Source organism: Chelonia mydas, chromosome 1 (assembly GCF_015237465.2).
Source record: "Chelonia mydas isolate rCheMyd1 chromosome 1, rCheMyd1.pri.v2, whole genome shotgun sequence".
In the NCBI taxonomy this organism is placed as follows: Eukaryota; Metazoa; Chordata; order Testudines; family Cheloniidae; genus Chelonia; species Chelonia mydas.
The window spans coordinates 255,605,208-255,615,097 of record NC_057849.1 but is presented as its reverse complement, the minus strand read 5'-3'; the positions used below and the strand labels follow the sequence as shown (position 1 = coordinate 255,615,097).

At 47.0% G+C, this 9,890-nt stretch overlaps 1 long non-coding RNA gene across 2 annotated transcripts; it reads right to left on the bottom strand.

Annotated features, from left to right (window-relative positions):
- Nucleotides 1-6,986: 6,986 nt before the first annotated feature.
- On the bottom strand, nt 6,987-9,585 carry LOC119565265. Of its 2 annotated transcripts, none has more exons than XR_005223891.2 (3): nt 8,647-9,585; nt 7,827-8,017; nt 6,987-7,649 (listed from the first exon to the last, which is right to left on the bottom strand). It is a non-coding gene; the product is annotated as an uncharacterized LOC119565265 (long non-coding RNA). The 2 variants fall into 2 exon arrangements; XR_006289769.1 differs by having other exon boundaries at nt 6,987-8,017; nt 8,647-8,817; nt 9,236-9,585.
- Nucleotides 9,586-9,890: the final 305 nt, after the last annotated feature.

Sequence of the window (9,890 nt, the reverse complement as noted above, 5' to 3'; positions counted from 1 at the left end):
GCAAAAGTAAAAGCAGGCATTTAGGTTTCCTAGCTAACCAATAAGAGAGTAGACTTTTCTGACAGACATATGGAGGAACCAGTCAAATGAGAAGACACACTCTGGGCCTGCTGTCTGTGGGGATTTCCCACCTGGGATGAATTGTCTTCCTCCTTTGGCAGATGCTGATGACATGGGGCTGAAATAAATCTGCTGGAACCACTTTATTCTGATGCAATGACTTTGTCAGTGCTTGACCAGGCTGCTTCTCCACTCCCACCTCCATGATTTTGGGGACCTACAAAGGTCAGGGCTAATCTCTGTCCCAGACCTTTTCATTAGTGTAAAGCCAGTGTTGATAAACTTCACATTGCCCCCTCTGACTAGCCTGTGACCTCTATGAAAGCTGATGGCCGTAAATCCATCAATTTTTAGGAGGGTAACAGTTCCCCGATCAACTGCTGTATCTGCAGTGGACAACAGTACCTCCCATGTTACCACTGCAAACTCCCTCCCTACCAGCTGCTCCACTGAGCAGCCAATGCAGCTTCTACCCACAAAGAAAACAGCTCAGTGTCACAAGGGATAGTGTAGTCTTAGAGTTGCCAGCCCTCCCACATTGGCCGGGAGTCTCCCAGAATCTGATTCAACCTCCCGGTTGCTATTGAAAGCAATCTGGGAGATTCTAATAGGCCAAAAGTCCAGCTGGCGGCACAGCGGGGCAAAGACAGGCTCCCTACCTGCCCTGGCTCCGCGCAGCTTCCAGAAGCAGCCATGTCGCTATGGCTGCTAAGTGCAGGGACAATCAGCAAGGCTGCATGCACTGCCCCCGCCCTGAGTGCTGGCTACGCAGGTCCCACTGGCCGTGAACCACAGCCAATGGGAGCTGTGGAGGCAGTGCTTGCAAGCGGGGGCAGTGCGCAGAGCCACCTGGCCGCCCCTGAGCCTAGGAGCCACAGGGACAGGTCAGTCAGTTCTGGGAGCCATCTGAGGTAAACACTGCCCAACTGGAGCCCACACTCCCTCCAGTACCCCAATCCCTGCCTTGATCCCCCTCCCAGATCCCACACCCCTCACCCCTTCCTGTACCCCTGCCCCAGCCTGAGCCCCCTCCCACACCCAAACTCCCTCCCAAAGCCTGCACCCCCTCCTGCATACCAACCTCCTGCCCCAGGCTCAGCCTGGAACCCCCCTCCCACATTCTGAACCCCCGGCCCCACCCTACAGCCCAGAGCCCGCACCCCAACCCCCTGCCCCAGCCCGGTGAAAGTAAGTGAGGGTGGGGGAAAGCGAGCCACCGAGGGAAGGGGGATAGAGTGAGAAGGGGTGGGGAGGTGCAGGGCCTCAAGGAAGCGGCAGGGCAAGGATGTTTGGTTTTGTGCAATTAGACAACTGGAAACTCTATGTAGTCCAGATGATTACTCCTGGGATTGAGAATAAGGGTCTAAGCACTCACTAATTTTTTTCCATGGGTGGTACAGGGCTGGAACACTCACAGAGTCAGCGTCTATGGTTCCTTTTAAGGCAGATTCTTTTTGTTAATAGAATACCATCTGCAGTCAGTCTGAGGCCCTCCTTTTAGAAACTTTCCCTTATTTCATTCTTTGAACCAGACATCCTCCCGACTTCAAGAAAACATTCTACAAATATGTTAGAAGTAAGAGGAAGACCAAGGACCAAGACCAACAAAAAATGTGGAAATAGCAGAAGTGCTAAATGACTTTTTTGTTTCAGTTTTCACCAAAAAGGTTTGTAGTCATTGGACATCTAACATAGTGAATGCCAGTGAAAATGAGGTAGGATCAGAGGCTAAAATAGGGAAAGAGTAAGTTAAAAATTACTTAGACAAGTTAGATGTCTTCAAGTCACCAGAGCCTGATTAAATACATCCTAGAATACTCAAGGAACTGACTGAGGAGATATCTGAGCCATTACCAATTATCTTCGAAGAGTCATGGAAGACGGGAGAGATTTCCAGAGGACTGGGAAAGGGAAAATATAGTGCTAATCTATAAAAAGGGAAATAAGGACAACTGGGGGAATTAAAGACCAGTCAGCTTAACTTCTGTACCTGGAAAGATAATGGAGCAAATTATTAAGCAATCAATTTGCAAAGACCTTGAAGATAATAAGATGATAAATAACAGTCAGCATGTATTTGTGAAGAACAAATCTTGTCAAACCAATCTAATAGCTTTCTTTGAGAGGGTAACAAGCCTTGTGGATAGGGGGGAAGCAGTGGATGTGGTATATCTTGACTTTAGTAAGGCTTCTGATACCGTCTCACAAGACTTACTCAAAAACAAACTAGGGAAATACTACCTAGACAGAGCTACAAAAGGTGGGTGCATAACTGGTTGGAAAACCATTCCAAGAGAATAGTTATCAGTGGTTCACAGTCAAGCTGGAAGAACATATCAAGTGGGGTCCCGCGGGGATCAGTTCTGGGTCCGGTTTTGTTCAATATCTTCATCAATGATTTAGATAATGGCATAGAGAGTACACTTATAAAGTTTGCAAACAATACCAAGCTGGGAGTGCTTTGAGGATAGGATTAAAATTCAAAATGATCTGGACAAACTGGAGAAATGGTCAGAAGTAAAGAGGATGAAATTCAATAAGGACAAATGCAAAGTACTCCACTTAGGAAGGAACAATCAGTTGCACACATACAAAATGGGAAATGAGTGACTAAGAAGGAGTACTGCGGAAGAGGATCTGGAGGTCATAGTGGATCACAAGCTAAATATGAGTCAACAGTGTAACACTGTTGCAAAGAAAAAAAAACGCAAACATCATTCTGGGGTGTATTAGCAGGAGTGTTGTAAGCAAGACACAAGAAGTAATTCTTCCACTCTACTCTACTCCACTCTACTCTGCGCTAATTAGGCCTCAGCGAGAGTATTGTGTCCAGTTCTGGGCACCACATTTCAGGATAGATGTGGACAAACTGGAGAAAGTCCAGAGGAGAGCAACAAAAATGATTAAAGGTCTAGAAAACATTGAAAAAAATGGGTTTGTTTCGTTTAGAAAAGAGAAGACCGAGAGGGGACCTGATAACAGTTTTGCAGTACATAAAGATTGTTACAAGGAGAAGGAAGGTAAATTGTTCTCATTAACCTCTGACGATAGGACAAGAAGCAATGGGCTTAAATTGAAGCAAGGGTGGTTTAGGTTGGACATTAGGAAAAACTTCCTAACTGTCACGATAGTTAAGCACTGGAATAAATTGCCTAGGACGGTTGTGAAATCTCCATCACTGGAGATTTTTAAGAGCAGGTTAGACAAACACATGTCAGGGATGGTCTAGATCAGAGTTGGGTAAACTACGGCCCACGGGCCACATAGAATCATAGAATATCAGGGTTGGAAGGGACCTCAGGAGGTCATCTAATCCAACCCCCTGCTCAAAGCAGGACCAATCCCCAATTTTTGCCCCAGATCCCTAAATGGTCCCCTACAAGGATTGAACTCACAACCCTGGGTTTAGCAGGCCAATGCTCAATCCACTGAGCTATCCTTCACCTCAGTAAATCCGGCTTGCGGGACCGTCCTGCGCGGTCCTTGAACTCCTGGCCGGAGATGCTAGCCCCCAGCCCCTCCCCTGCTGTCCCCCCTCTCCCGCAGCCATGCCGCTGTGTGGGCAGCGCTCTGGCCCACTGCTCCTGCTGGTCAGCGTGGCTTGCACCCACCCACCTCCCAGGCTTTCCAATAAGCCTGTCCTGTCGCTCTGAGCGGCATGGCAAGGGGGCGGGTAGCGTGGGGAGAGGGGGTTGGATAAGGGGCAGGAAGTCCTGGGGGGCAGTCAGGGGACAGGGAGTGGTTGGATGGGGTGCAGGTTCTGGGGGGGGGGGGGCCTCAGGAGACAAGGTGCAGGGGGGGTTGGATAGGGGGTGGGGTCCCGGGAGGGGGCGGTCAGGGGACAAGGAACAGGGGGGGTTGAATGGGTCAGGGGTTCTGAGGGGGGAGTCAGGGGGCGGGAAGTGAGGGGGGGGGATGGATACGGGGCAAGGGCCAGGCTGTTTGAGGAGGCACAGCCTTCCCTACCTGACCCTCCATACCGTTTTGCAATCCTGATGTGGCCCTTGCCCACCCCTGATCTAGATAATACCATGAGTGCAGGGGACTAGAGTAGATGACCTCTCAAGGTCCCTTCCAGTCCTATGATTCTATGATTATGTAAAAAGAGATTTATTTTCAGTAGCTCATTTAGTCTGAGATTGAGCTGAGACTGCCAACATGGGGAATACATTATTGCTAAATATGGTATTGGTTTTCAGTCCTGTTTCACTACTAATTGGACTGAAATCCGTAACACTGCATATTAGGATACTGAGCAGCCATTGTATGGTAACATTTTGAAATCATGTCTCGTTTGGGATTGTAATGGAATGAGTGACCTTGGGGGTGAAAGGCTCTATATCCTGTCCTGGAGCAACCCACGGAAAAAAAATTAGTGGGAGCTTAGCACCCACCGGCAGCCAACTCCTATCTCCGCCCCCCGGCGAGCACCGCCTGTCCGCCGGCGGCCTGGCAAAATAACTCCTCCCCCGTCCCTCCCACCATCTCCTCCCCACAGCAATCAGCTGTTCCGTTGTATGCAGGAGGTGCTGGGGGGGGGAGGAGTGGGGATGGGGCGCACTCGGGGGAGGGGTCAGAACTGGGTGGGAAGAGGTGGAGGTCTGGGAGAAGGGGTGGGGTGGGAGTATGGCCTGGAGTGGAGCAGGGGTGGGAAGAGGTGAGGCGGGGGTGGCGGCTTGGGGTCAGATGGGGTCGTGGCCTGGGGCAAAGCAGGGGGGTTAAGCACCCCTGGGGCCAGGAGGAAGCTGGCGCCTGTGAAAGGAACCAACATGGACATTCTCACCACACACATCAGTGTTATCTTAAAAGTAAAACCTATGGGAACCGAGGTATGACAGAAAAGCTGCTGGGCAGGAGGGGAAGAGATAAGGAGAAAAGACCTTGAGGAGAAAAGCGATTGTAAAACTTATCTAAATTAAACTTGGAAATAGAGGGGGGAACTGTCTTGAATTGATTTGTTAACTAAAGTGGTAATTAGCTCTGACATCATTTGTTAGTTAAAGGGTATAAAAGTAGGGTGACCAGATGTCCCGATTTTATAGGGACAGTCCCGATATTTGGGACGTTTTTTTATATAGGTATCTATTACCCTTCACGCCCTGTCCTGATTTTTTACACATTCTATCTGGTCACCCTATATAAAAGAGTTGTGATTTTGAGGTTTCTTTGTCAGACTCTACCTGATCATGCTGGAACATGCCAGGATGAGTTGGTTCCCCGTAGGTCTGGCCTACTTGTAAGTATACCAATCAGCTGCTTATGAATACTTTGTTTACTCCTGGGGGAATTCTGCACCAAACAATTAAAAATTCTGCACACAATATTTTAAAATTCTGCATATTTTGTTTGTCAAAATAACACAATATAATCAAGCCAGTTTTAATTATTTTGGTAATTTATTTCAAAATACCTGTCAGCAAGTATGGCTGTAACAATACAGACAACAAAAAAGATTCAGGAAATGTTTCTTGACAAAGAGACTCCTTACTAGGCATATTAATACAGAACTTTGAACAATAATACATTTAAACTACAATACAGAACAGTATTTCCTGCACCCCTCAGAAGCAGTGCAAAGGCTTGGGGAAGTCAGGGGTAACAAAGGAGCGAGGGAGAGGGAAGTAATTGCTGGGAAGGAGCCTGGGAGTGAATCTGTAGGGTTGTTGGGTGTGGATGGGAGAAATATGGAACAAGTTTTTTGGGGGGATTGTTAGGGAGTTAGGGAGCCTCCCCCACACAGACCCTTGCTGACCCCTAGCCTCTCTCATTCAATCAGGCACATCTGCCCCCCCTCCCGACATGTCCCTGCACCCCCACTCAGCCACCTCTCTTCCCCTGTCCCCATGCATCCCTGCACCTCCCCTCCCCCTGTCCCCATGTGTCCCTGCATTCCCACTCAGCCACTCCCACCCCCCTGCATCCCCACTCAGACACTTTCCTCCCTTCTGTCCCCATGGGTCCTTGCACCCCCTGGTTCGCCTATGTCCCTGCACCCCCACTCCCATTCAGCCCCGGCTGTCACCTCACTAGCTCCTGTGCCCCCACCCCAATCTGTCCCTCTCACTAGCCTTTCTGAACCCCAGACTATATGACCCTCCAGCAGCCCCATGTGCCCCGCTCTGTCCATCCCCACCATATTCTGTGCTTCCTCACCTGGCCCCACGAGCAAGGCGCTCTGAAGAAGGCAGACACTGCCCCCTCCCTCTCTATGGCTGGCTGCTCCAACCCTGAGCTGGCTGCCCTCTCTTCTGGCACCACAGCAGCTCCTGGTGGGTGAAAGGTGTAACTGCAACACCTCCCTGGCAGAATGTATTTTCTGCAGGGGAAAAAAATCTGCAGGGGACATGAATTCTGCATGTGTGCAGTGGAGCAGAATTTCCCCAGGAGTAAATTTGTTACTGTACTGGGTGTAGTACATGCTTATTTTTAAATTAGTAGGCATGTTTACAGCAATTGTATAAAACACCGTTGGGCCAAATTTATGGTCAAACTGGTGTCTGGTACTCTCCCATATTAATAATTTCTAATATTATTAATAATTCCAACAGCACAGAAGGGAACTAGTGACCTTTTAACAACCTAATTTCCTTTTTGAAATTTCTCCATTTGTCAGGGCCAGACTTTTCTACACCTCTTATTTCAGCAAGGTACCAGGCAATCAGTGCAGAACAGTTGGGTAAATCTGAAGCAAGAAAGTATTTCACTAAGGGTATGTCTACACTACGAAATTAGATCAATTTTAAAGAAGTCGATTTTTAGAATTCAATTTTATACAGTCGATTGCGTATGTCCACACTAAGCGCATTAAGTCGGCGGAGTGCATCCTCACTATTGTGGCTAGCATCGACTTACGGAGCGGTGCACTGTGGGTAGCTATCCCACAGTTCCCGCAGTCTCTGCCGCCCATTCTGGGTTAAGCTCCCAATGCCTGAAGAGGCAAAAACATTGTCACGGGTGGTTTTGGGTACATGTCATCAGTCGCCCCTCCCTCCGTGAAAGCAATGGCAGATAATTGTTTCGCGCCTTTTTTCCTGGGTTACCTGTGAAAACACCATTCCACAGCAAGCATAAAGCCCTCTCAGCTCACTGTCACCGTTGCTGTTGTGGGCAAGTCTACTGTGGGGGCTGCTGTGATCCAAGTAGCCAACGCAATCATTAACGTTCTTTTATCAAGGGTAGTGACTCTAGGAAATGTGCAGGCCTTTTTAGATTTTAGGTGCATCATATTCCTGTCCTTTGCCGCTGGTGAAGAAGTCTTGCAGCCGTCCATTCCAGTCTGGTTGGCGCTGTAACACCCCATAGCACTTCTGTGGTTGACACATGTAACAGCTCCAGGGCTCTTGCTCTTTTGCCGTGGCCGAGGTACCTTGCCCTACCAGGACCTCCAAGCTTTCGACACAGAAGCACTTGCAGCAGCTGGCATTGCTACACAGTAGCAGCTCCTGGGTGCCTTTGAAGCAGACGGTGCAGTAGGACTCCTAGCTGTCCTCGTCGGACATGTAGCTTGGTCAGGGGTTCTGGGAATGTCTTCCCTGCCCAGCTCCTAGCAACCTCGTCGGGGAGGAGTACAGAAGTCGATTTTAAGAGCCCTGTAGGTCGACGGAACAGGGTTGGTTGTGTGGACGCAGTCATTTTTATATCGACCTAACGCAGCTACATTCGACCTAACCCCATAGTGTAGACCAGGGCTAAGTCTTCTAGCACTGCAAGGTGCAAATTCCAATTAGCAGTCCTAACAGATTGACTAAAGAGCTGCAAAGACTCACCCATAGCTGGCATTTGTCCCAGCATCTTCAACTTTTTCCTGGTGCTCAATATACTTCTTCTCCAACCTTGTCAATTCAGTGTTTGGATGCACTAATTACAGCCTCAAGCATTGTGTTTAACCAGGTCTTCCACACTAGTATTCTCCAAAGATTCATTTACTAGTCAGTAATCTTTGTCTCTCCACTGATGCCTAAAAATGATCAAGACCAAAGTAAAAACACAGATTTTGTAATAAATTACTTTGGGATTATCATTATGTTGCATCTGATGAAGTGAGCTGTAGCTCACGAAAGCTTATGCTCAAATAAATTGGTTAGTCTCTAAGGTTTCAGAGTAACAGCCGTGTTAGTCTGTATTCGCAAAAAGAAAAGGAGTACTTGTGGCACCTTAGAGACTAACCAATTTATTTGAGCATAAGCTTTCGTGAGCTACAGCTCACTTCATCGGATGCATACTGTGGAAAGTGTAGAAGATCTTTTTATATACACACAAAGCATGAAAAAATATTTGTGCTGGAAATGGCCCAATTGATTATCATACACATTGTAAGGAGAGTGATCACTTTAGGTAAGCTATTAGCAGCAGGAGAGTGGGGTGGAAGGAGGTATTTTCTCATGCTTTGTGCGTATATAAAAAGATCTTCTACACTTTCCACAGTATGCATCCGATGAAGTGAGCTGTAGCTCACGAAAGCTTATGCTCAAATAAATTGGTTAGTCTCTAAGGTGCCCAAGTACTCCTTTTCTTTTAGTCTCTAAGGTGTCACAAGTACTCCTTTTATTATGTTATGTAATATACGTTATGTAACTTTGTACATACCGTTTGTGGATGGATTCCAGTAACTTCTGGCTGCATGCGGACATCATAACCAGTGCCTCATTACAACTCTTTTGGTGTAACAAACAGAGCGGATAATCAATACCACAGAACCTCTTCTTTTTTGCTGATGATGGCAAATCAAGTTGAAGCACTCCTTCCATGCATAGTAATCTGTAACATTAAAAAAATTAATCAGCTATCATATTCGGAGAATTAACTAATAACACAGTACTGTCAGTTGATGGTCATAGTTTAATTATGTGAGGGCTGCATGTATGACATACTTGTGTTAAAGTATAATTAAAAACACTGTTTTTTAAACTTTTTCTCAAATATATATCTACATAATTGTTCTGGGTTTGTCACATTTGGTACCATTGTGTTCACGGGAGAAAGGGCTTTCAAATGATACCCAACTCAACCTACTTCCAACCACATTATATCAACATTTCCTCTACCCAGAGGGCCTGGAGCTGGGAATGTGTGGTGGAGGCAGGGATTGAGTCCCCTTTGCTCTGCTGCAGAGGGTGACACCATTGAAATAATGATTCTGTAGATTTTTGACAAATCAAATGACACCACCCTTAACCTTCTATCATTAACTTGCCAACAGAATTATAATGCTCCCAGATTGTAATGTCATTAACAGGATATCGAACTAGATGAATCACTGGATCTGATCTTGTATAACCCTATGGAAACCGAACTTCTGTCACACCCCACAGAAGTAACTCCAGGTTAGGGCTGAGCCATATATGCAGATTGTGTATTTGTCACCTTAAAATGTTCCCATGGTAAATCCAGAGGTATCCAAAGGGTTAAGCATGTCATCCAGATATCAACTCCCTGCCAGCATTATGCTCTCAACATTCCAGACACTGGTTTAATTCATAAATAAAGAAAACTGCAGCACAGCAACAACAAATTACTCACACTCTTCTTCAGGGTTCATCACCACAGTAGAAAGTATTACTGTTATTGGGTGTTAGTTACATCACATATGAAGGAGGGAGGAGTGTGCAAAAGGAAGAAACAAAAAGGGTCAGAGTTAGAAAGCTGCAATAGCTATGCAATCCAGAACTGGCACTAGGCACAAGTAAACTAAGCAATTGCTGAGTCCCCAAGCAGCAAAAGGGAGCCCCCCATTCACTTTTTATTATGGCATTGTGTATGGGGGGGCCTCACAAAATATTCCTGCTTTGGGCCTCCAATGGATGCTATCCCACAACAGTGTGCAGACTGTG